Consider the following 27445-nt stretch of genomic DNA (forward strand, 5'->3'; position numbering starts at 1 on the left):
GGAAGGGAGTGGAGCTGTGGGGCGACCACTGGTGGCCCTCAGAGTTGGGACCCACTCCGATCCCGGTATCGGAAGTGAAAAATCTGGGTGTATGGCTGGATGTGGGCCTCTCCTTTGTAGGCCACACAAAAAGAACCGCGGCCTGTTGTTTCGGTCTTCTGAGGGGCTTGAGACCTGTTCTCAAGTTCTTTGACGCCCCGACCAGGCAACTAGTGATCCAGGCTACTATCATCTCCCGCCTGGATTACGCCAGCTCTCTCCTGGCTGGGGCTAATCAGTCTGAACTAACCCGTTTACAACGGGTTCAGAATGCTGCGGCAAGGGCGATCGTTGGCCTGCCCAGATTCTGCTCGGTGACAGGTGTCCTCCGCTCCCTACACTGGCTTCCGGTTAGGAAGCGCATCCTCTTCAAGGTATTGTGCCTTGCTTTTAAAATCTTGCGAGGTACAGGCCCGGAGATCCTGTCGAGTTGTCTGTCGTTCTATGTTCCTGCCCGCAGCCTTCGCTCTCAGGGTCTGGCCCTTGCGGTGGTTCCCAGATTCAGGCTTAGCCGCATGGGAGGCCGCTCGTTCAGGGTAATGGCTGCGTCAGCATGGAACTCCCTGCCTGTTGAGATCCGCGTGTTGGAGGACCTTCTGACCTTTCGGAGGGCTATAAAAACTTTCTTGTTTTAGCTCTTTTTTAGTATCTGTTTTTAGCCTGTGGTTGTGTTACGTGCTACCTTGTCTCTGCGCCAGGACGCTCCTTGGCTGGAGTATCTGTGCGCACAATAAATAATTGTAACATAACATAACATAACATAACATAACAATTATGTAGCGGGACAATGAGGCTCAGGAGCGTTTCCTGGCAATTTAATTTACTTTCTAATTTCTAAGTACAATAATATAATACTATTTAGTTGTTGTTTTTAATGTCATTCTCTATTTGATTATATGTCTTTAAAATGCCTTTCTTTAAAATGTTTCCTTTAGTTTTAAATGTATTTGTATTTCCGTAAAAAGGTATTTTCTGAAAATTGGTTTTCCATGAATTGGTTTCATCCACTGTGTTTATGTTTATCCATTAATTCACATTCATCACTTACCAATATGGTGGTCTCTGTCATTGTTATGGTAGTTTGAGCAGTCTCAAAGAATAGGTCAGCATAGGCTGAAGTAGAAGTGGGTCAGGCTGGTTACAGAATTGCCCTACTTACTGCATCTTCTTTGTTTTAAGAGAAGGTATTGCTTTGATTATTTCTTCATTTTATGTTGGTGTTTTCAAGTCTGCCCTCTAAGTAGTAGTCAACTTAAGCAAATTTATTAGCGGCATGGCTGATTCTGGCCTTCGGAGTCAGTTTTTTAATGAAAAGCATTTGTTACAAATGTTGGAAGGCTCTTATCTTTTGCTTTTTATTTTCATTCCAGCATATGTTTGGGGTTTTGTTGTGTTTTTATAGTTAAAAAACATGGTTAAATTCTAATGTGTGCTAACTACTTTTCTGACACTTCTCTGGTAAGGTGGAGTGTAATATTGACTTTTTGTTTGAAAAGATGTCTTCCTGGCCACGAATATGTCACTTAATGTTGCCTTGAACAGGGCAAGCTGTTGTGCCTCTGCAGTGACCTCCCTTGTTTTAAATTAATGTACTCATTCTCCCTCTCACCCTGCTAGGTATACTCTTTGTCTTCACATGCATGATTGCCTGCTTCTTGTGGGGTAATTTAGCTTTGCCAGCACTGGAATCTGATATGAAATGGCAGTGTTTACAATAGTTCCTTCTTCCACTGTGCCACCTACTAGGTGCTCATAATTCAATTGTTTAGTCTGTTATAGGTTCTACATGCTTGTTTTGAGGGTGGGGACTCTATTCTACATGGGGGGAAGAATTTTCCACACAGTACCCTGCCTGATGTTTGCCTGCAGAGAGTAACACATGGGCTGCGCGGCGGTGCTCCATTATCATTCATCAGGTCACAATGGACTACACTCCCTGCAGTACAACTGCAAACTTAAGCCTGCATGGGGGCAGACTCTCTGAGGCCACTGATCCATCTTTAACTGTGCAGACAGCAACATGCCTGTGTCTAAATGCGGACAGAGATAACCCCTGCAGGCAGAGATAAGCCCTACAGGCAGAATAACCCCTGCAGCAGGGTGTAGTGACAGGCCTCACCTACCTACAGAGGGATGAAAGGTTTCTACCTCTTAGTGGTGAACTTACAGTGCACATATGACCACTCCGCCGCCCTGTGCTTGCGTCAATAATTATAGCACAGGTGTAGAGGCAAGGAGTTTCCTTCCCCATTGCATTGGACCTTGAGATTTTGCTGGCATTAAATGTGCACTAGTGTGATCTGTATTACTGAAGGGGGTCAGCAAGTGTCTGTGGCTCCTTCTGTAATAACAAAGTGCCTGAGGGGCATAAAAAACAGGTGTGCGTGCCAAGGCCGTCTTATAGGCCCCCGGGCAAAGAAGTGCACTGGGCCCTGCCTACCTAACCACTCACAGGAATAAAAATGTAAATTATCGCCCCTGGTTAAATTCTGGTCTGTGCATGGATTAGCATCGGGCCCCTATGCTCGTGGGGTCCCCAGGCAACTGCCCAGCGTGTCCATGCGTTAAGACGGCACTGGTGCATGTCCTTTGAGCTTGAAGGGCGCTTTGATGATACAGCCCCAGATTGTCCATTTTCCTGGTGATCTTCTGTCTCTGATTCATAGTTGTCCCCGTTACTCATTAAACTTTCCTCAGCAGGTTTGTGGCTATGCGGCTGGAGTGTAGGATACACCTATTATCGTCTCGTTTAAAATTTCACCTGCCATGTTCTAGGACGGATAGTCGCGAACCAAGTCACAGGCCTCCTTAAAGTCACCTATCTACTCGATTTTTGTTGCATGGGAATTACTTGGCTTTTCTTTTGCCTTTGCTTTTCTTTTCTTATCAAAACAATCTAATAACATTAAAAGAGAGGAAAACTAAAGGTTATGAATCTTGAAATTCAAGAAGTACTCTCTGCATAACATGCAGGGATTTATAAAAAGGTGTACAGTGTTACAATAATGCTATAAAAAGGACATAGCAACAAGTGCACTGACATAAGAAAATGGATGGGATGCAGGAGACATGTAAAAACATCTGAGTAAGAGTATCATATATAGCTTGGATTTAAAACAGATGCCAAACCTCTGTGGCACAATTATCATTTGTACCAGGTTTCTGACAATTGTTTGCACCCATTTCGGCGTTAGGTGCATTAAACAAGTCCAATGGGTGCAACTAGTTTCTGCTTCGTTTTGTGTTCATTATATGCATGTTTAGTAAGCCTGGCTATAGGTTTTCCCTCCTGATTGGGTGAGTGCAATTATAAATAACTCATAATCAATGTCAGTATTAAAACAGGCTAAAAATCCATAGTGCCCCTTATTTAGAATTAGCATAAACCTCTCATTTGTATCGATACCCTTCCCGAGAGCATCATTATTTAACAGCGAACTCTTACATTTCATAAAGCAGGGTTTCAAGCGCCAAAAGCGATCAATGAATCTCTTCCATTGGACAGACATAACAAAGATCTGGATGTCCTTTCACGTCGTTGGCACTGGATGAATGGGCCTTCTTGGAGTATTCATAGAGCGCCGTGCAGCTGAAGGCCCTGGACTTCCGGAAACACACACAGGAACACAAGAGGCAGCACAGTTGATGTAGCAATGCCATGTCTTAAAGATGCTCTAGTGGAACAGTCTGATATGCACATTGCTTTCAATAAACAATTGTTTGGCAGGAGGCGAACAAGAAAGATAGAATTAACGAAGCAGGTTTGCTCTGTTTTATGTTCCCATCTCTCAAAGTGCGACCTTGGTCCCTACCGCTGGTCCCGCCGGTCTCTAGCTGGGCGACCTTTTGATCGATCGTCTATCTTCTCCACAGATCTACTCATCGTTTGCGAATAATGCTGATGCCCCTGATCCCATCACTCATCACCCCCTCCCCTACCTCTTCCCTCCCTTACTCTCTTTCTACCTCCCCAATTCATTTCCTCTCTCCCCTCAATTTCCCTCCCCTTGCCTGTTTTTTTCCATATGCCTGAGTCATGCTCCTGTAACTCATGAATATATATATATATATATATATATATATATATATATATATATATATATATATATATATATATATATGTAAATATGTAATATATAATTGTCCAAGCCTAATCGCTGTTAAAATGTAATCCTGAGTGAATTTACTATTTGTATATATAGAACTCTAACCACTAGTATATGTAGTAGACCTTTGTACTCACTACCATTCCTATGTGATTTTAGAGTTTTTCCATTTGTTTTTCTTCCCTGAGTGACTTTACAACTTGTACATTTGCAAAAAAAAAATTGTCTGTGTATATCTCTTCCTTGAGTGACTTCACAACTTGTACATTTGCAATTTTTTTCTTTTTTTTGGGTGTATCTCTTTTGTAACTCATGTCATCCAAAGTCGTTATGTAACGGAACTGGTTCTTTTGTAAAGCGCTCTGACACCTTCGGGTAATGTCCGCGCTATATAAAATCGCATTAAATAAAAAAAATAGAAGAAAAGTATCAAATTTTCATTGAACCACCAGGATTGGAATTCCTGTAAAATATGTTTCTTTTTACCCTATAAATTGGAGGGAAATGTGCTGTGAAATGAATTGGTTAGCCGAATTTACAAAAATGTACCTGTTGATGAGTGGTGAAAACCTCACTTGCTCTCACCCCAAAAACCTTCCGAGAGGGTGAGGATTTCTTGCAGCACTTTGTTGGTGCAATATCAGACTGGAATACAAAATTGTTCTGGGGCTACTTATAACAACCTATTCAGCCTGGAACCCTGACTTGCATGGGACGTGCACTGGAGTTGCCAGGCTCCTGCTTGGAGTACAACAAAGCCTTCAATCCAAAAGGCATTTTGATTTTTATATCTTTTATATAATTATAGGCCCATCCAATTTCAACTTGGGGAGAAAGAAAGGTATTTTATGGCCCATACTTTGTAGATCACACGGCGTAAGAGTTTTATGCTCCCTCTTACAGGTATCTGGGAAGTCTGAAAGCCGCTCTACAAACATAAGCTCTTTCATACCCCGGGGCAGCCTTCTGCCTCCTATCAGATGCAGGTTTTGAAATCTCTCACAATCAGCAATGGATCGATTGGGAAAGTCTGTGAACAATCTCACTTTATGTCATTCGTCATACCCTTACATGTACCCTCATAAATAATGTACAGTGTTTTACAGTTATCACTGTATATTCCAGGTTAAAAATGTGTTGCAGACAATTAAACATCTAGCTCACCCCAAAAAATTGTCCTTTCTTTTTAAGAGGGTGGTTTTTCTCATTTCTTCTACTAGTCATTACATGTATTTACTAGTTTATGGACCCTGAATGCTGTTCTAGAGATGTGTTTTCAAAGAGTAAGTCCCTTCCATAAATGAAAATATAGGCAGCGTATGTATTTCAAGATTTGGGTGGAAGTGTGGCTGAATGAGTCAGGTGATGGCCGAGTGGCTAAGGATGTAGTAAATGATGTACCCCTGCATCATGCTGATGTGTCCCAGGAGACCACTGTGTTGCAAAAACAAGGAGCATGTACAATTGCTTTTTAGGTCTCGCCTGAGACAGCGCTTTAGCGCTGCACTGGCGAGACTTATAGTAAGCGAGTTTTGGAAGTGCAAACAGTGGCTTTTCAGGCCTCCAAATACAGGGCATGTGCGTCGGCCGGGCGCGCGCACCATTTGGAGGCCTGAAAGCACTCGTTTCCTTTCACTTTCGCGGCCCGCACGGCCGCTTTGATGTGATCGCGATTAGTTTCACACACGCACATCTTATCTGCCCCATCCCTTTTGCTTCTTCTGTCTCACCCTCGTACCCCTATCTGTTTTTTCTCCCGTCTCCCCCACCCCACTTCTTTATGTTTAAGCACTTCAATAGTGCTTCCTACTTTGGTTATGTTCCTATTACAATACCACCAAATGAACTGACTGTATTCTATGTTGCTTTCCTCAACCCCCCATACCCTCCTTCTCAATTGCGGCGGTTGGTTTCGCTTCGCACTTGTTCTTTTTTATTTGCTTTCCTAAATCACGCGCTTCTAGTCAATTTGAAACCGAAAGGGATACTGCTCTTGGAATTCCCCAAATATCTGGCCTCCAGCCCTGATCACGTGATCACCAGAAGCGAACTGTTCTCTCATTTAGTTGCCCGTTAGACGTGCAGCTCGAGCCACGACAAACTGTTTGCATCTGTCATACAGGACGAGGTAAAAAACAGGAATGTGAGATACTGCAAGTAACTGCATGGAGAATGTCTTGCAGGCTCCCAACCCTGGTTTGCCTTTTCGCAGAGCTGTGAATCAACATGTCTGAAATGTATAAACTTAGCTGTAGCGGCACCTGAAAAACAGGCAGCCCCATTCTTGTTTGTTTTCTGAAACCATGCACGCAAGACTAACTTCCTTTAAGAATGTGTTATCTAAAAGCTCGTGCTCATTCTCTAATCATCAGTGAGTTAAAAGAACATGTTTTTTTCATCTCTAAATTCGCTGGAACTGATAGCGCTTTACCGCAGCTCTGCGTTATTACAGTGTCTAGTGACAAGTGAATTGTAAGGTTTGTACTTTCTGAGCCGTGTTCTCTGTGGAAGACGCGTTGTGCATTGAGCTTTTCATAATGCTTTACGAGGAGCGGTTTCACTCACGCTGGGAAGGAACAGTGGCTTGTGGGGTCTGTTGAATATACATGCAGCTCAGAGAAGACAGATGTATTCAGTGAAACGAGTCAACATGTGCCTGGCGTACTAGATTGCCTCCTGTTCTAAGTTCCTATGATTGAGAGGAAGAGGGTGTGGAGTAACGGCCAGAGCTGACGTCTTTGGAGCTGCGGGACAAGGTTTGAGATACGGCTCACCAGGATTTCCTAATTTCTGTCCCTCTGTATCTCTGTCTATCCTTGTCTCGTGACTTTTTTTATCTTCCTATCTTTCATTTTTCTCTTGCTCTCTCTGTCTGTCTCTATCGTTATCTCTCTCCCCCCCCCCCCTTATCTGGATTTCCTAATTTCTGTCCCTGATTTTCTTTCTATCTACCTCTCTCTCTCCCCCATTTATTTCCCTCTCTTCCAGGCATGCAGTTCTGGGTGTTCTTAATGTCCTGGACAAACTAAGAATGTTCGGCAATAACTGCTCACACCGCTCCTCCCGGTCCCTAAGGTTTGCTCTGCTAGCCGGGGAAAAATACGTTTGACTGCAGTCTTAGAAACATAGTTTAGGATACGTAATGGATTTCATTGGTCCTGGGAGCGAGGCATGCGGGGCACTTGAACTATTATTATTGTTTTCCATTGCACAGATGCTGCTCTGAAGTTTTTATTTTTGCGTATATCTATGGAAAAAGAAACTGTTTAGCCTGGGATGTGTATGTAAGCATTTGTGTTAACTTGAAATTTGGTAAATAAGTTTAGAGAAGCAATTCATTGGTCAGTCACTGGTCACTTTAGGTACTCCTCATTGACTCGATTACGTTTTAGCTACTTAATATTTCGAACGCTTTTTATGGTAATGGGGCTACATTTGATTGGCTTATCAGGGGAAGGAAATGTGAATGTCATGAGAATTTGGGCTTATTTGGTTATTTTGATTGTCCCAGTTATACACAGGTTAGGTTGCCTCATGATCTTCGACATTAAGGATATATCAAAAGAAAGTAGAATGCCACTTCCTGAGTCCACTCGTTGCATAGTCGATTGCCCCAAATCCCAGAAATACAGTAAACGTTTGCTTATGGGCCTCTTTCCCCTCCTGCAAAATGCACTGCTTAGTTAGAAACGTCTGTATAACTGTGTTTTGGATGTTCGAAAGTAGGATTTTTATTTTTTATCAATGTTTTTATTGGCATTTTCATATTACAAATGACAGATTGTGTTTAGATACAAGTAATTTGACTTTATTTCGTACATAATACATCATTGGATATTGCTATCCTCGCATTAAGTAGACCTGCATCCTGTCTTTATTCAGGTCTTGCGCCAAACAAATCTTATGTAGAACTGGGATGCGAAACTGGGGTAACTGGGATAGCGCACCATTTGGCAGCCTGCGTGTACATTTCGCGGGCGCTTTGATGTTCTCAGTGAGCCGCGCGGCCACTGAGAACATCAAAGCGCCCGCGAAAGTGCAAACATTTGCCACCCCCTCCCTTATCCCACTTCCTGCTTGTTTCACAATGTTTTTTTTCTTTCTCAGTATTTTCTTTGGTTCTCTCTGTAGCGCTCTCTTCTTAGCTCTTAGTCTGCCTCTCCCTGTCTCTTTCTCCCTGCCTGGGTCTGTCTTTGTTTTGCTTTCTCTCTTTGTCTGCCTCCCGTTCTCTCCCTAACTTTCTATCATCTTTCTCTAGCCATCTGTCACTCTCTCGCTCTCTTCTTGTCTCTCCACCTTTCTTTCTCTGCCACTTCCTGTCTGTCTTCTCTCTCCCTCTCTCTGTATCTCTGTCTATCCTTGTCTCGTGACTTTTTTTATCTTCCTATCTTTCATTTTTCTCTTGCTCTCTCTGTCTGTCTCTATCGTTCTCTCTCTCCCCCACCTTATCTGGATTTCCTAATTTCTGTCCCTTATTTTCTTTCTATCTACCTCTCTCTCTCCCCTATTTATTTCCCTCTCTTTCAGGCATCCAGTTCTGGGTGTTCTTAATGTCTTGGACAAACTAAGAATGTTCGGTAATAAGTATTATTTTTGGGGTGCACGTGTAGTGAAAAACTTCTGACACAAACTGATGTCAGTGACATGGGCAGTAACTGCAGAGCGTTCAGTGCTTATTTTGTGTGCCTTTCACACTGGAAAGCTTTGCTTGTGAACAGTCACCCGGTTTTGATGTTTGTGTTGCATGCTTCTCAAGCATTCTGCTGGATCTGCAGGACAGGAGTGTTTTTCGGGGTGCCACTGTTTGCTCTCTGCTTGTTGTAGATACCAGCCGATGTGTGGCATTGGCCACTAAATAACATTAATTCACAACTCTGCACCATCGTATAACGCGTCTGTCCTTCATGTACCAGACTGCTCACATTGGGTCTGAGGCCTTCTCCTTGCACTTGTATCAAATATCATTTTCTATGGGCTTCTAGAGAATGGTTATCACTGGCTGAAGTTCTTTCCTTACTGACTCTCGGTGGACATTGGTCAAGCTCTGGTATTAATACACGCAGTCGCGCTCTTTATTCCAGGCCAGAAGGTCCCAGCAGCAGGTTCCTTTGAGAAGAGGCGGCATGAGATGGCACCAGCACAGAAGACATTTATTCGGAGCAGAGAACCATGTGCCATCCGCTGGATGAACGGACAGACAAACAATACAATGCATATCTACCCTGACCACAAAAGGGCTACCAAATATTGTGATCCAAGGATGTCCTGTGCAATCATTGCCACCGCCTTAGAAGGGGGCGTCCCTGCTGCAGCAGTCTTTGTTTAAGGTGCAGCGTGTGGTCTGAGCACCACTCAGCAGGTCACGAGCCCTTTGCGCCACTAAAGGTGGATACGTATCTATCAGAAGGATGGCATCATATTAATGTCAACATTTCACTCCGTTTGCAGTCGGTTACTTTGGGCCAGACGAGAGCGACCAGTCTGATCCCAGGTACATAGCGCTCAAAGGCTGCTGGAAGGCTGTTATGAGCTGTAGCTCATCGATGTTTGTCTGCATTTAAACAGCTGCTCTTGTCTCAAATACTTTCTGACCCTTGTTAAACTCAAAACGATGATACTTCGGACAGCAGCGAGGTGCCAAGTTTGCTCTTATCCTAATTTTACAAAGCAGGAGTTGTAGCATAACATTTTTAACTGCAGCTCTGACCGCAGCGCCACATCCTCTGCCTCTAAATATCACAGCACAAGAGACCTGAAACACAGTGTGAGGTGAGGATTGTGACATAATGACCCCTCTGCCCCACATTTCTCAGGGCCTTACTTTATTCATTTCGGAAGTGGGAATCACCCCGATATCCCTCCCGCTCTCTCTCTATCTCTCTCTTCTCTCCCTCTCTCTCTTTCTCACTCTTTCCCTTTCTCTCTCCTCTCTCTTTCTCTCTCTTCCTCCCTCTTTCTTTCTCTTTCTCCCTCTATCTCTTTTTCTCCTCCCCCTCTCTCTCCTCTTTCTCTCTCTCTCTCTTTCTCAGTCTCTCCCACCCTCTCTTGCTCTCTCTCTCTCTCTCACTCTTTCCTCTATTTCTCTTTCTATGTCTCTCTCTCCCTCCCTTTTTCTCTCTTTCCCTCCCGCTCTCTTTTTATCTCTCCTCTCTCTCTCTCCCCCCTGTTTCTATCTCTCTCCCTCTCTCTTTCTCTCTCTCTCTCCCCCTCTCTCTCTCTTTCTCTCTCTTTCACTCTTTCTAACCCTCTCGCTCTCCCTCTTTCTCTCTCTAGCTCTCTTTCTCTCTCCCTCCCTCTCTCTCTTTATCCCTCTTCCCTCTCACTCTCGCACTCCACTCTGTGGCACGTAATAACACGCCACATAATTACACTCTACTAAATGCAACATACACTCCACATAATACCACTCAGTGCCACACAATTACAAGCCACATAATTACACTCTACTCAATGCAACATAAATACACTCCACAAAATACCACTCAGTACCACAGAATTACACACCACATAATTACACTCTACTCAATGCAACATAAATACACTCATCATAATACCACTCAGTACCACATAATTACACGTCACATAATTACTGTATTCAATGCAACATACATGCACTCCACATACCACTCAATACTACATAATTCAACGTCACATAATTACTCTCTACTTAATGCAACATAAATACACTCCGCATAATACCACTCTGTGCCACATAATAACATACCACATAATTGCACTGAACTCAATACAACATAAATGCACGCCTTTGGGTCAAGTCGCGCTATATAAAAAAGCAACAAAAAAACCCTTTTCCAATGCAATAGGTCTCGCATTACTGAATGTTTGTGCTACTGGTGTTGCATTATTATTAGCAATGCCAATAGCTCAAACTTTTATAATGCGAGACCTATTGCATTGCAAATGCTTGTTTGCATTGTTTCAAAAACGTATGGGATAAAAAGTAGGCGTTCCCCAAAAATGGGAAGCTTATCGTTGACTAGCCTAAGAGACCGACCATATATGCTGTAGCAGTGAAAATTGGCTTGGGCAGCCTTGCAATGCCATGGCAATGTTATAAAATATTATTTAATATCCAGATGAACTCCTTCCTCCTTGCCTCTCCCACTCTTCGGGCTTGCATATAAAATATGTTGGGCTTGCTTAACCACCTCCAAAAAACAGATATAAAGCTTCCCTCCCAAAATCACAGTGTTCTTTGCCTGAGGTTTTGTATATTGGCTACCTGATATTAAAGGCATCAGAAAAATATTGGCAGAACAAGTTGAGTCATAAAGAGCATGCATAAGCCACAGACTAGTAAAAAGGACATTCTATCTTTTCACGGCATGACAAACTATTTCTGACATTAGATGCCTGACTACTGCTCTTCTGATACACTCTTCTGCACTTCCATTGTTGTCTCTGTGCCTCAGTGGTTGGGCTGCTGTCTCCACTGACAGCTTGGCAATTATTCGTCACCCACACAACTGTCACTCCATCCAGGGCCGGACTGAGAACCCAAAGCAGCCCTGGCGATTGTGTCAGCCCAGTTCCTGGGGGTGCACAAGTGTGTACTGCTGCTTTTGTTACGGGGGTCCGATATTGCAGCACCACTGCAAAACTGGCCCCCAGTAACAAAACCAGCCCCCACCTCTGAAAAAATGGCCCCATCCTTCCAGCCTCCCAGGGAAACGCCCGATGCCCGCTATGGCCTGTCCGGCTCCATCAGACAGACCCAGGAAGTAGCCAGAACATTAATATCCCCCCCAACTTGAACTGTACCTCTGAACAAACCGAGCAGGCAAAGCGAAGAAACCTGACCCTACTTGGGAGGTTTCCCTTGACCCTTTCATCCTCTTTCGATCCATCTATCCTCCAATCCTTACACCCTTTTAGCGATTAAACCATTCATCCGTAAATACCTTCACCATTCCATCCATTCAAGCATTCACCCTTTTACGCGTTATATCTATTTATCCATCTCTGCGTCACTTCGCACTCTCATCTGCTCACCTCTCCCAACATCTATCCATTTTATTACCCTTTCATATACTCTTTCACTTTTACCTATCTGTCCATTCTTCATCCTTTCATCCACTCACGCTTTCACCAATTAATTCTTTCACTCGTCCATCCATACTTTTGCACCTCTGTCAGTCTATCCTTTCACCTTTTCACTCCATCATCCATCCACTAGTTCGCCCTTTCACCCTTCCATCCTACCTGTCACATTTTCTTACCTATTTGTTTTCACAGTTCCATCCTTCCTTTTCCCTCCGGTTCTCTCTTTCCTCTTACTATGTATCCCTCCTTTGTCATCATCCTTCTTTTACTTTTTTACATTTCTTTCTCAAATGCATCTTTTTCTATTTCTCCCTCTCTCTGTGTTATCCCCTATTCTCATCATTACATTATTTCACTTTCTCAGGTCCCTTTGCTCTGCATCTCAGCCAATGGAACACACCCATGTGCCCTGCTATTCCTAACCATTATTTATTAGAACTTAGTCTGCAGATGGTGAAGGCCTACAAACCACTATTTAACTTTTTATTGGGACCCAATTTACCAGCCCATCAGTCCCAGTAGCACCCCCCGCTTAAGTTGCTTAAGTGGGGGGTCGACTACGCCACTGAAGCAGACACATACACCTGACGCAGATGCTACTGTGACTGCCAACATTTCTCCAGGGGCGGCTCCTCCGCTAAGCCGGAGGAGCTTCACCCCACAACAAAAATAAAATGATAATAACAGCATCTTATTATCATTTTATTTTTCAGTACTCCTCTGTAGAGGTGGGGCAGGCTGGACTGCCCACAGAGCAGAGGGAAGAGTGGTGGGCCCTCTCTAAGTGCACATGACGGATTGACCGGCCGTATTGGGCCAGCCAAACCATCATGCGCACTTGACATGTTCTCCACAGGGCTGTGTTGCCCAGGCTCCCAGTCCCCATCTGAGTGCTGAACCACTCAACTCAGACCAATCACGACGCTGCTATCAGCAGCGTCGTGATTCGCTCGGGAAGCCTGGGTACTTTCTGTTCCTGCTTCCTGCGTCGACAGATGAAGAAGAGGAAGGAGGAGAAGCAGCGGCTGGCAGGTAAGTTGAATTGGTTTTCTTTCCTTTTTTTTCTTCTTTTTTTTACCACCCACCGTCCCCCCCACCCGACCACTACTGCCCCGCAGCAGTCGCTACTGAATTTCATTTATCTGAACTACGAAATAGAATACATCTAGCCAATAGTTATATTGTAGAGCGGTTGGGATATTGTGGATTGCTTAGAAGACATTTTGGCATCTTAGAAACTGATTACGTTGAAAAATGTCTTGTGTTTTGCAATTATTCTAATATTGTCTTTGGTTTTGATGTGTTCAGGTGATAGTTTTACCAATACTGCTGTTAGCAAAGGTATATCCATCTCACACCCATGAGCCCCCTCGTCTGTTGTCGACCTTGATGTCACGGCACTTATGGACAGTCTTCTGTTTCATCCAGACAATAGCCCCTCTATTTCTGAGAGACCAAACAAATACAACCGCTCCACCTATTGGTTGAACTTACAATCAACAAGGAGGGATATTGGGGAAGAATTACATACTTATTAGTATTCTCCACATTGGCCCTTACTCACCTAACTAAGCACACTCAGCCTACTCACCCCTCTCAACTCTGTCCCTCTCGATTCAGTTTTGCAGTTGCTCTTATCAGGTTCAAATGACCCGTCACCCTGTAATGAAGGTCCCCTCTTCCTGCAGATGTAGTTCATATTGTCAGCTTCCGAGATGACACTTCAGTGTCTCCGTCTGCCCAGCCACACATATGTAGTATCAGAAGTCCCATTACACAGGTAATGCTGCAAGCTTATACTTCTCCATTGTACTGTAAGGTCTATATATTTCTGTGGAACCAAGCTGTCCCAGAAGATTGGGTAGCTAGCTCTTTTGTGGACATGCCCCTGCCTTCCCATGATCATGCAGTAAAGACCTCACTTGTTCCTGATCTCTACCGTCTGAGATTTCCTCCACAATTGGTTTTGGGTGATCTAGAATTTTTCTTGTCTACTGCACATTTTTAACTTGGAATATACAGTGGCAACTGAAAAGCACCACACATAATTTATGTGGCTATAGGTAAGGGTATGACAGTTAACATAGAGTGAAAAAGTTCTGTTATCCATAAACTTTTCCTGTCAGCCAGTGCTGATTGTGTGAGGTTTTAAGATTAGCATCTTATGAGATTCACAAGGCTGCTTAAAAAAAAAGCAAAAAAAAAAAAAGCTTATGTTTGTAGAGCGGTTTCCACACTTGTCAGCATCTGGAAGGGGGAGTTTGGAAGAGGATGTCAAAACATCATAAAGGATCGAAAAGCAAACACCAATATCAGCTAGCATTATTGTGGTCATTTGCAAATACTCTCTCCACCGTAACACTATACCCATACATAGGTTACTGCGCCTCCAGTCCCAGAAAATGTGGGAAACACTTGCCAAAAATGTATACACATTAATTGCTGTAACTTGTGAATCCATTGGAATGTAAATGTGTGTACAGACCCCATGCATAGAGTAGGTGAATAGGCATGAGCACCAGACACACAAAGCCGAAAAAAAGGCCACACAGCTATGGAGCTATGTAAAGAAAACTAATGCAAGTATCATTCCTTAGTCAATCATTTTTCTCTATCGCCGGCTCAGCGCATGCTCTGTGCTTGCAAAATTATTCTAAATTTTAAAATAACTAAAAAGGGGTTAGAGCCCTCCCATTACTTACCATTAGTTGGCTTCTAAACTAGTCTCATTTTGTTGCTTCTCACTGCCTTTTTTTCCTTTCTCTTCTGGTCCGGCTGTTCGTTCAGTGGAGTTTGGACGAAGTACTGCATCCTGTCTGCGGCCCGTGTCCTTCCACTGGCTGCTTGCTTTTGGACGTACTTCTTTTTTAGTTTCTTGGCTGCACTCCATAAGAGTGCACATGTTTCCCTCCTTCCACTGTCCATAGTATGGCTAGCTCTCTCTCCCGTCTCTCTGTTGGTGCTCACTCTATCCCCCTCCAACCGCTGTTAATTTCTCCCTTCCTCCTCCTGCCATCCGACTCAGTAGTCCACTGCACCACCCCCTTTGATGTTGCTGCTTTCCAAATCTTTCCTTGCCTGCACATTCCCCCATTGTCTTATTTTAAACTGTATTTTCCTTCTCAGCACTCTGTTTTTTTTTAAGTATGCCCCTCTCCACCCCACCTTCCTACCTTTGTTGCTTACCCATCTCTCCCACCACCTTCCTCCCATCGCTGCTTGCCCCCTCCCTGCCCAGTTGCTGTCCCTATTCCACTCCCACCCGCCTGCCGTTCATCAACTTGCTTTCATCTGAAGTGCATTTCACTCTAAGGCATTCATCTGTTGCTTCAGTGAAAGAGGAGGAACGGAGGTTTCAGAGAGGTGAGTACGGCCATTTTGTAATTCTATTTTGGAATTGCGCAATGCTTTTATTCATTAGCATCCCCTAGTGTCACAACGTTGCACAGGGGAACAAGTGCGTGCTAAGCGCCCATTGTGAGCCCTATCCGCTTCAAGTGCATGGGCTTTAGTGCCTGCAGTGGGTGAGGGATTGAAGGCTCTGGTAATAAAGTAGTCCTTGGCTCGGTGAGCTCCCCGCACTTTCTGCCAATGAGCTTTACTCTTCACACACTTTCAGTGCACTTAGCACTTCATATCATTTGCTGGTGTTCTAAGCACTTTACACAGCCTGTTAATGTGCTCAAAGCTCTCCATACTCTGTCTATGAGCCGCGCGTTCTTCACACTTTCTCAATGGGCACCTTACCCACTATTGAACATGTCTTTCATTGCATTAGCATTTCAATAACGCTTACTACCCCAGATGAGGCGTTGAAGCACTTTATGGTGAGTGGCACACTACCCCGGAACCAATGTGCCTAAAAATCTACTTTTCACCGATCACCACAGCATAACTGCAAAATCGGCCCTGTAACAAAATCGGCCGAAAACCGGCCCTGGCAAAGAGCTCGGTGGCACCCCCAAGCCCCGGGGGACTGGCCGAGCCCTTTGCCAGGGCCGGTTTTGGTTCCCAGTCCGGCCCTGTGCAAGAGTAATATACTGCCTGAAAAACAAAATGTAATAACATCCTGGAAAAAGCAAACACTCAAAGGGAATGCAAGATTAAGTAAATAAACCATGTGAAATGTAAGCAGGAACAACATGGTTACCTTAACGCGTTTACACTCATTATTCCGAAATCAATGAGTGTTTTTGCCTGAAAAGTTATGAACATAACTACAGGGCCGATAAGGGACCCGTTCAATGCCCATTGCTTATATCCTTAAAAACGAAAGCAGTATGGTTTAAAAAGACCACATCCCTCAACACAGAGTCGCAGTACACATTTTATAAACTTAAATAAGGTAAACAGCTGGTATGGCTCACATTAAACGTTAACGTTTTCCACTCCACGCATCAATCAGGTATTGCTGTACCTCCAGAAATGGTGCACTTCCCCACTGGGGTAAAACAATGCTGTTCAAAGAAAGATGAGAAAAAGAAAGTAGCGCTTCACTGGCAAACTTTGTAAAGTGGTGCTAATGTTTTTGGATGTGAATAAAAACCAATCTGGCCTCTTTGCGACCACTCTGTCTTGCTTTATTTAGTTTTTTTTCCTATTTTTAACCTTTTTTCTATTCCTCCCAAGGCAGCACTTTGGAATAGAAAAATGTCACAAAAAGAAGGCATTGCGAGTAAAAGTATTTCTTTCTCTTTTTGGATCAATTTCCCATGGGAACGAATGAAGGAAAGGAGAGGAAAGAGGGGTTAAGAGCCGTTTCTTGAAGTCACGATTTTCAATCATCAAGTGAGGAGGAGCGAGACAGAGACAGAAACAGAGGGAAGAAGAGGAAGAAAGATGGGGGGGGGGGGGGGGCGCTAACCGCGGCAGAGCAGGAGAAATGGGCACTGCCCTTGCCTTCTCTGGCCAAGAAGGAAAAGACAGGCCTTTTCCTTCTCTGCCTACCCCGCCCATCCCTGAGCAGTCACGCCTTATCTATAGGCCGTCGCTATTTCTGCTGTCCTTGGACACATTTTTTAATTAAAATAATAGAGGAGCAGATTATAATGAATAGAAAAAAGTAGGGGCACGCCGTACCCTGCCGATCACGCCCACTTTGACCACTGAACATACCACAAAAAGTTCTGGGACATATGATCCTAAATTAATCACTCATCTTAAGAGAAAGCACAAACGTTTCATTTGTCACAGCATAAGAAATATCACAAAGTAGAGCAGTAACCAGTAGAGCTGCAATTAGAAAATATGCTGGGCACCTCTGGAGGCTCATTGTGTTGTGCGAGGGTTGCGTATTGAGTCCTAAACCCCCTCGAATGTATGAGGAAAGTATGTCTTAGAAATGTATTTCAATTAACTCCTTTTACTTTGTCTTGGGCCTTGTTAAATGGACCATGGCAACATCGCGCCCACAAATCAGATAGGCTTTGCAAAATGGTGCTCAATGACTTACAACATCGCAACTCTATCTTTACTAACCAAATCAGCCCAAATTACAAGAAACCCCAGCCCGAATTCCTGCTTTATAGACATTTCCCAAGCAATTGATTGTGTGGCCCAGAATCTTTGTCAGAAGAAGAAAATAAATTGGTATATATAGCATTCTACTACAGACCTGATTTAGGGTTTGGTGGATAGGTTATTCCATCAAAAAGATGAAGGATATACCGTCTGCCGTTTTGTACGTGCATGTATTCTGTATACATGTAATAAGGCGGATAGGATATCAGTCACATTTGTGATGAAGTAATCCATCTGCCAAATTCTAAATCAGTCCCTAAGTCACTCATTCAAATCCTGGGTACAGTCTTGTTAAATGGTTTGAAAGCGAATATCAAGCAGACCCAATCGATGGTATAACTGATGTTGAAACTGATTCCTCGAAGGTAAGAATTTAGTTGTGGCAAACTAATTTGACTAATTGGACATAGGGATGAGACAGGGGACAAGGCTAATGTGATAAACAGATAGTAGCTATATTTCATATCAACACAATCTGGCAGTGGAGAGGTGCTGAGACTTGGTGGCGAGGATGAGGGTAACAACAATACTCAATATAGTATTTTAAGGTGCTTGAACAAGATGGGCCGCATTGGCAACACTTTGGAGACATGGATCCTACGTCTGTTTAATGCCATTTTTTGAAAGATTCAGGCTAGGGCTTTTCGTGAGCGGCTCATATGCAGCAGTAAGAAGGTTGCATTTTATAAAAAACTTAAGTGGACCAATTACTGTTTATTCATATTTATTGGAGGCAAGCTTATGATGTTCTTACCAGGGATCAGGTGGGGTTCAACTATATCCACGAACCACCTGAGATTATACCATAACATTCAACTAGCTGACATTCAAAGTCAGTTTAAAGATACAACACATCTCTCTTTCATATGTACATGGAAGAAAGAATAAAGACTGTAAACACTTACAGATTACTTGTTTCACATACTGCACAAGGGGCTATTACTTATATAACTATACTAAAAGAGAATAAGAGTTATTAATAAGATTAGGGTGTAAATGTTCAAAGGAAGTATGGCGAACAATTATCACATATTATTATGCTGGAGTCACTCTACATTTAATAAGAGATACATCATGGCACAAAGTAACTCAAACAAGTAGGTCCTCTCCAAAATGCTCAAAGAGTATTTATTTGACATTCTTCTAACTCTCTACTTTTATCTGTTGCCTGAGTGATTGACCATCACCTGCAGCAACACCCAGGCTCTCAATCACACATCCCTTCATGTCCAGCATTTCCTCATCTGAAGTCAACATCAAACGATTGCAAACATCCAGACGTTATAGTACTTCACTACCAGAATCTTTGTTTTGATACAAATCCACCCTTTTTTATTACACTTCTGTCCGTTTTCCAGCTCTACCCAGTTGCTATTGACATTCTTCAATTTGAAAGGTCCCTTGAACTTTGATAACCTTGATGATACCTTCACAATTTAGTCTTAAGCCAGCCTACTTTCTCAATCTTTTGAGACAGTGCTTCAGCTGATTCGACATTCTTCTTTCCAGTCATGTAACCAACATGGTGCCATGTTAGAACCATATTTCCTAACCCTCATCTTGGTAAAGGGGGACACACCCATTAGGTTACTTGATGTAGTCAATATTGTGTCTCTGATCGCCTCATCAACTTTCAAACTGCTCCTGATAACCACCTCTAGAGTTCCCTTGACTAATCTGTTGGTCTTTTCTGCCCTGCCATTGGATTGTGGATTATAAAGTGAATTCTGATTCTTACAAAGAACGTTTTCATTTGATCTGAAATACATTGTAATTATGTGCTGTGGTACCTCTTCTCTGATAAAAACATATTTTAAAACTTTAATATTGCTAGAGGTTGTGACACTACTCAGATAGATTATGTCTAGTCACTTGGAGTGAGCATCCACTTTGACAGCTTCAAATAGCTGTGCTTCTGGGAGGAATTAAAATGGAACTATAAATTATAAACAGATCTTAAGCCAAGGTGAAAACGGGTCATCACTATGTAGGGGTTGGCTGCTAACAGTTACTCCCACTTTTAACCACTTCTCCTCTTCCTTACACACAGAACTAACAATCACACTTCTAGTGACCTTTGTGTCCAAACCCAGCCACCAAAAGAACCCTCTTCTTTGTCATTGTCTGACCCAGGTGCTGTTGGTGTGCCATTGTGATCAGTTTATTCCTTAATTCAAAAGAAGGCAAAAAGCTCTCCCCGCCCATGACCAACTGGTCATTGTAACTGTCAACTCGTTCACAGTTTATTGTAAGAGCTTCACATTTGCTGGTATACAACTTTCTTCTCTACAACCCTCTCTGATTAAGTTTATTACACCTTTAATTATCTTTATCCATAGCTGGCATCCAATCCTTCAATGAATCAGCATCATATATCCCCTCTTTAGCATCATTATCACAGGATACAGCCATTCCTTCAGATTTATATTCATCCACTACTCCACTCCTACTCCACTCTTTATAGGCAGTCTTGATAGAAAATACACCACACAGTTTTCTATCCAGGAATGTACTCCATGGTGTACACAAAGCAATGTAATTTGGCAGCAAACCTGGGCAACCTGGCAGAGCTTTTTATCTAAACACTAGCCATCAGAATCTTGAGAAGCTGTTTGTGGTCTGTGCTTACAGTGATTTTCTTCCCTGCACAAATATCTTACAATATTCCATGCCCCACGCTGTTGCCAATGCTTCCTTTGCAATGACAAAATGATTTTTTTCTGAGTTATATAAACGGGCTGCATATGCAACTATTACCTCTCTAGTCCCATGTTTTTGTAATAAGACTGCATGTGAAATGGCATCTTTAACAGTTTTAAATGCCCTTTCTTGGGCTTCTTGCAACAAAAATGTAACACCCTCCTCATTAGTGCTCTTAGATTGTCAGTCTTATCAGTAAATCTTTCAACAAACTTAGCATAATACTCGATCATGGTCATGAGGGACCTGAGATGTTTTTTATCGATTGATGTACTTGCATTTACAATTTCACTAACACGATCTTTCTTGGTTTTACCCCATCACCCAAAATGGTATTCCCTTTCAAGGAAACAATATTTCTCTTTATGTAGTGTCATGCCAGCAGCTGCCAATATTATTAGTACCTCTCCTAGAACCTAATCATATTAACTTACAGTGTTACCAAATACCAGAATGCCATCTTGAAAGAAAACAACGTTTCAGGTGTCCCTCAAAATTCCAGACATCCTGTGCTGGAAAACACTGGTAGTGAATGCCAATACAAATGTAAGCTTCTTAAATTGAAAAATGTCCTCAGGCATAACACACACTATTAAGGCTTTGGTTGGAATTTGGTGCTAAGCACTTTTTTGGTTGAAGTTTGGAAAATGCCTACCCCTTTTAGCAATAACACCATCTCATCAATGTTTGGCATACAATCAGGTTCCAAGACTACAATTTAGTTAAGTGACCTTAAATCTACACAAAAGCAAAATCTCAAATACGTTTTTTCATTATAAATATAGGAGGTAACCATTTAGACATCTCAACAGGCTCAATCACATCATCCTTGACCGTTTGTTGCAGTAATTCCTTTACTTCATACCTGATGACTAAGGGTTTTCTCCTAACTTTGTGTCTTATAGGCACTGTATTTTTGATGTACTCAATCTTTCTTGTAAAACAATTTCAAAATGTGTTAGAGCTCCTCTAAAACTCGTATCAGAAACCACCATATCCTGATCCGGTGTTATCCGGTTTATTACTATACTTATATCATATTGGTACACCCATCCCAAACTTTGTGGCCCTGACTGAGCCATATACACCTTGCCCACAACCCTGTGGTAATGGAGCATTATTTCTGCCCACATATATCCTGCGACATAAATGGAACTCACTTGGTATTTCAGTGGGTTTATGTCCTTTGATAGAAGTTCAACATCTGGCCATGTATTGCCACAGATGTCTTTTGAAATTATTGCGCAAAGGGAACCAGAGTCAACTATCAAACTACCACCTTTTCCCTTGACTATAAATCGAGTGTCTTCTTCTAGTGTGTCCACACTTATTGCCCCTGTTGTGCAATCATCTTGGTCAGAGTCTATTGCTGCAATCCTGCTTTTCCCACTGTGACCTACAAAGGCAATATGACCTCCCATGCCACATTTCACACAATCCTTGCCAATTGCTGAGCAATGTTTGGACTCTTGGCCATGCTACAGGGTGCCACATCTGAGACAGTTCCATTGTGGATTTTTACATGTTGTACTCTGGTGTGATCTCCACCATTTATTTCAGTCTAATTACCTTTTGTCCATGGAAGATGCTTCTTTCCAACTGCCTTTATCTGAGAACTTGTTTCTTGATTAGTCTGTTCTGCTACCACCACTTCTTGAATCTTCGTTGGACCAAAGCACTGCATGCATTTATGTCATGCTGAATTCTGAATCTCAACAACCTTCGCTATTGAGATTGCAACTTTGCAAGTAGGATTGCTTTCCACCCACAATCATTTGTGTACCTTTCCACTGGCACACTGTACTATGAACTAATCCTTGATTAACTCTTCTGTTATTGGTCCAAATTAACATTTTGTCACCAATTCACAAAGTCTTGCCACAAACCCATCTATATTCCCTCCTATTTTTTATGGTGAACTACAGAATTTCTGTTTTGTCATTGTGTTGTTAGTAGTTTTAATAAATCTGTTTTCCAGGCTTATCTTTACTTCTTTGAAGACATTTTTTACCACCACCACTTGTGAATCCACCACTTGTGTCAAGAATTTAAATACATGCTGTCCATCTCGCCTAAAGATCTTAGCAGTATTACCTTTTTGCAACAAGGAGAAAAATCTACGACACACATTGCTTCTAAATAATTGTGGAATATGTCAATCCATTCCTCCCATTCTATATTGAGAGTTCCTGAAAGTCTGAGAAAACTATGTGATATGATTATCCCTTGTGAGAATTACATGGTTATACAAATATTTGAGCATTGTTTTATTATCTCCTTTTCTTTCTTTCGTTTTATTTTAGCTGACAGATATCCTTTTGTTTTGTTGCAGTGTTGTCCATATATTTATTATATATCATTATTAACAAAAGTTTGTTCATTTTTGTGATTGCAGCATTGTAGAAAATCTGTTAGGTTGTGCTGTCGGTCTATGATGTGGATAGCGTGTGGTCACATGATCCTGAAGAGGCATTGTCAAATAAGCCGGAGAAGGCAAAGGTTGCGGTGAAAGAGAAAAGGAAAGACACACAACTGGTAAGTGGTAACAGGCCTTGGGGTTGAGAATCTCAATATATTTTAGTAACGTGGTGCTTTCCATTTCAAGGGGCAAAACGCATGTGTACTGACACCCAGTTGTGTAATGCACTAACACAAATGTTCAGTGCATGTTGAGGCTTGCAGTGTGTGCCCTGCTGAGTCACACTCTAGTAAATAATGGTTGGCACATGTTGATGCTCATGGCGTGAGCCCATATATACTAATAGGGTAACCCATAAGTCTGTAGGACCTGGATACAAAGTAATACACACAACAGTTGGCCCTCATAGGTAATTAGGACAAGCTTAATTAATTAACATACCCTGCTGCAATACAACTAAGCCTAAACTCCCAATCATCTGGAGTGGGGTAAGTATTACATCAGCAAAGAGAAAAAGAGTACATAAAAAATTACATCACACATAGAAGTACATATGAAAAAAATTAATTCAACTATATTTCAAATCAGGTGTACATATACAATATGTACATACAAAAGATTGCTCCAAATGTGTGCAACAAGGTGCTCAGAAAGGACGTTTGTGAGTATGGGTATAGACAAAAAGGGAAAAATAACAGAACATATTTATTAACATTTAGAACCAAGCCTTTCTTTACAGCATCCTAAAACCACTAGAAATGTGTTTCACTATGTAGAGGTAATTGCTCAAATAAATAGTGCCTCTCTGTGGATACTCTCTTCCATCCAGGCTGTAATGAAACGTCTACGTTTCGATCCAAAAACTGGGGGAAGGCAGTCAAAAACTTAAATGCGTGTCTTCATGAGGGTAGTGTAATGAGAGCAACCTATGGGGAACAAAGGGGAAGGGTATTCGGATCATTGAAATTCAATTACTAAAAGTGTGTGTCAATTGCAAACTCTCCTCCTATGTACAGCAAAGACCTCACCTGAGTTCTTGCAATGACCAATGAAGGGATCAATAGATGTATTCCGAAGACTGCGGAGTACAGCCAGCTCCTCATCTGTAGGTGCAGCTCCCTAAAGAAATTTAATAAGGTACCACAATTTCTAATGGAACCATGGTGGAGTCTCACTACCTCTCCGGCTAAAAACTAAAAAAAGTGCTCACCTTAAATATACAGTCAAGTGATATGATGAGCTAATTCAAATCAGGGGGGCGACCAGTCGGCCAACTTTAAATCAAATTCTGCGCTGCAAGAAGACAAGGAAGTCACTAAATGGTTTAATTACAAAGGTGTAGTGCGGCTACCAAGAACGGGTTAAACAATAACTTACCAAAACCACAGATATAATCTGTAGACATCAAGGTTAAAGAGCCCCTTGCAAGTATATCACCCAGTTGGCTATGTAAATCAATGAAATAATTATCAAAATATTTTTTAAATCTTCAGTGTGGAAAATTTTTGAATGACGGCAGAATCCGAGCTGCTTACCTTGTAGGCTACAATGTAGCAATGGTTGTCTCTCAGTCACAGCAAGGCTAGCAGTCCGAAAGGGAGAGACTAAAATAGGACGGATCGTCCTTGTGCACTCAGATCGCGGTGCGTCTGCTGATAGATGAGACTGGTCCACACTGGGTCAGTGTCTGACTGGATTGGTCTTGAGTCAGGGATCTAGAAAATCATTAAATTAGCAATACGGGCCTGAACCTTGCACCTTCAAAGAATCAAACAGTAATGCTTGCAGAGCAGATATAAGTAAGTAAGGCAATATCCTGCACATTTACATTATTACAAAATGTCTTCCTCAAACCTACCCCTAAGAAAAATTACAATATAATGTACATTTCCATCAGTGCAAAATTTCTCCGGTTGGTTGTTGAACATAAAAAATGTACAAATACAAATACCAAAGAGGACATAAGTTATGAACTCCTAGCGGCCACACTACATACAGCACTGCCTTAACGGTACTTCCCACACTATGTGACACAAGCTCACTAATATGTGCATTTTGGCCTGAGGTCGACAGTTGGATGCCACAATAAATATAGCAGGGCCAAAATTTTAAACAATGAATTATGAAAAGGCTCCAATGTTGAGAGGTTGGGGTGCCGCAGAGACACTTACTGAGGCAGATGTAGTTGTGTGTTTTGCATTCTATCTTACTGTTGTGCCAGCAAGCTTTTGGAAGTAGACGCTGTGATTAGTGGTTTCTAGTCGCGCTGTCAGAGCCTGCTCCTGGTGATCTGCATCATAAAATCGTCACCAACACTGTTGCGATAAAGGTCAGTGTTCCAATTACTGTTTCTTCAAGCTTATTGGAGGCAAGATTCAGACGTGCTTCCCTGAGGCCAGCTAGGTTTCAACTGGCTCCAAGAACCACCAGAGTTCATACCGTAACATTCCACTAGCAGCCATTCTAAATCAGCTTATAGCTACAACACTGTGCTATGGGTCTAGACTCAAATAACAGTGAAAGGCATTGGCAGATTTTTAAATGCATTCCTTAACCAAGATTAGGGAAAAGCTGATCACTGTGTTAAGTATGTGTGTTCCGACTGTGGAGAGCAACTATGAGAATGCAGACCTTAAACTGGTCAATAGAAATATAACATGCTGGCCTGCCAGTCCTCAATTTGTAAAAGAAAATAAGTGCTAGGACCCAACGTTTTGCTCAGATACCCATGGCCTGCCCCATTGAAGGCCGGCGTGCTGTATACCTCTTTAATCCACCAATTGACACTCTCTGCCTCTTTATATCACTCTTGCAGATTAGTTTTCATCCATGCTTTCTCCCATTTCTCACTGTGTTACTGCCTTTCTCTCCCTCCTTCATTCCCCTTCTGTGTTTTTCTCTTGCTTCTTCTTTCCCTCTTTTGTGTTTTTCTTTCACTTGCTCTGGATCAAAGTTTACTGAGGGAAAATAAGTGCCTTCCCCAAAAATGAGTGCTGATGGACTTAACATGCAACCACTGGCTCCAATTTAGCACTGATGACACCAGAGGTCATTATTTGTATATATTTATTATATTTAAAAAGGTTTTATATAGCACAAACATGACCGCAGGGGGTATGAGAGCACTTTATAATTTAGCAATCATGAAAGGTACAAGGAAGAAACAGCAAACCAACAAAACAACATACAATCATAACAGTCTCATAGAAACTAGCGAGTCATCGAGAGCATTGGAGGCTCTGGCACAAGATAAATAATTAACATAGTTCGCTCAGAAACAATATCTTTGCAGTGGCTTTTCAAATAGATCCTTGAATGTCACATGGTTTGATCTGGAAAGGTCAGATCTCGGCTGCTTTGTCTGAACGTTTATATTAAACATAGCCTCGTTCAGTGCACAAGTCGGGGGTATGCGCAGGTAGACGGCATCTACCCACTGTTTTCACAGGACATACGCCGTCCACCCTGCCAAGAAGCTGGGCCCCTCTGAAATTTGCTGAACTTGTCTGTGTGTAATTTTCAGACACCTGGACACGTTCAGCAGCGCAAGCTCATTGTCTGATTTCCATTCCCAGCAGCAACGTGCAGGCAGGCAGGGTTTATTTTATTTTCAGCTCCAGCTGAGCCAAAGATAAAGGCCCAGTTAAAGAATCACCAGGCCTCCTTTTGTTCCAATATGATCCTGGCTGGGTGCAGTCTGGAGCCTCACACTCAGATGCAAATGCATAGGAGGAGAAACAAAGGCACACTGCTTGTTATCACTTCACAGGTACTTTAGAGAGGCAATCTTAACTTTGTTTAGTCCCTGTATATAAGAGATATGTATGCACTGTAAGATTGTCAGATGTGTTGGTCTGTCCCAGTATTGAAACAAATGAAATTAAATGAATTAAAAAAAAGAAACATTTAGAGCGCATAGCTACCCTGAGGCATTCCAGCGCTGTTTGCAGACACAGACCAAGAGAACACCTTTACTGACCAGTGATTTTGAAGAGCCACGTTTTAAGTAATTTCCGGACAGACAGATGATTAGATTCCTGACGTATATGGGGGGAAGGGCATTCCAAAACCTAGCCGCATTATAAGAGAAAGAGCGGCCACCGCCTCTTGCTCTCTTTATTTTTGGCACTGTGGCGAGCAACATGTTCGCTGAGCGGAGGCTTCTATTCGGGTGGTAAGGAATTTAAATATCACTGTTTTATTTCTCTTATAGCTCTATTCATCCCAATACATAACATACAAGTATAGATTGACAATAAAGCATGTAATATACATTGACAATAAAGCATGTAAGTGTGTAAATCAATGCACAAGATGTGTTAAATAAGACAGTGAGGGTTACAAGGTGTAGGAGTCACATGCCCTTCATGGCTCACTGTGCTATGTTAGCATTCCAATTTATGACCTGCAAGTAACAAAAGGATCTCTATGTTAAAAGCACTAACGCACTAACCCACTTACACATTAACATAAAATAAAAATAGGTCATCTGCATGTTACATGATGCACGTTGCAGGAGACACATTAACCGTCTATACTACTTTGATTCAAATCTGGGACTAGAAAACACTGACATTCCAGCAAACGTGTTAACCTC

At 42.3% G+C, this 27445-nt stretch overlaps 1 protein-coding gene across 2 annotated transcripts in view; it reads left to right on the top strand.

The window, feature by feature from the left end:
• ITPRIP (inositol 1,4,5-trisphosphate receptor interacting protein) overlaps positions 1-27445 on the top strand; it is a 141288-nt gene that overhangs the window by 20453 nt on the left and 93390 nt on the right. For both annotated transcript variants that reach the window (XM_085603454.1, XM_085603455.1), the window contains exon 2: positions 22825-22964. The gene's annotated coding sequence lies outside the window, so the exon portion shown is untranslated. The remainder of the gene's footprint in view (positions 1-22824; positions 22965-27445) is intronic.

The sequence above is a fragment of the Triturus cristatus genome, chromosome 1_2 (assembly GCF_964204655.1).
Source record: "Triturus cristatus chromosome 1_2, aTriCri1.1, whole genome shotgun sequence".
Classification (NCBI taxonomy): domain Eukaryota; kingdom Metazoa; phylum Chordata; class Amphibia; order Caudata; family Salamandridae; genus Triturus; species Triturus cristatus.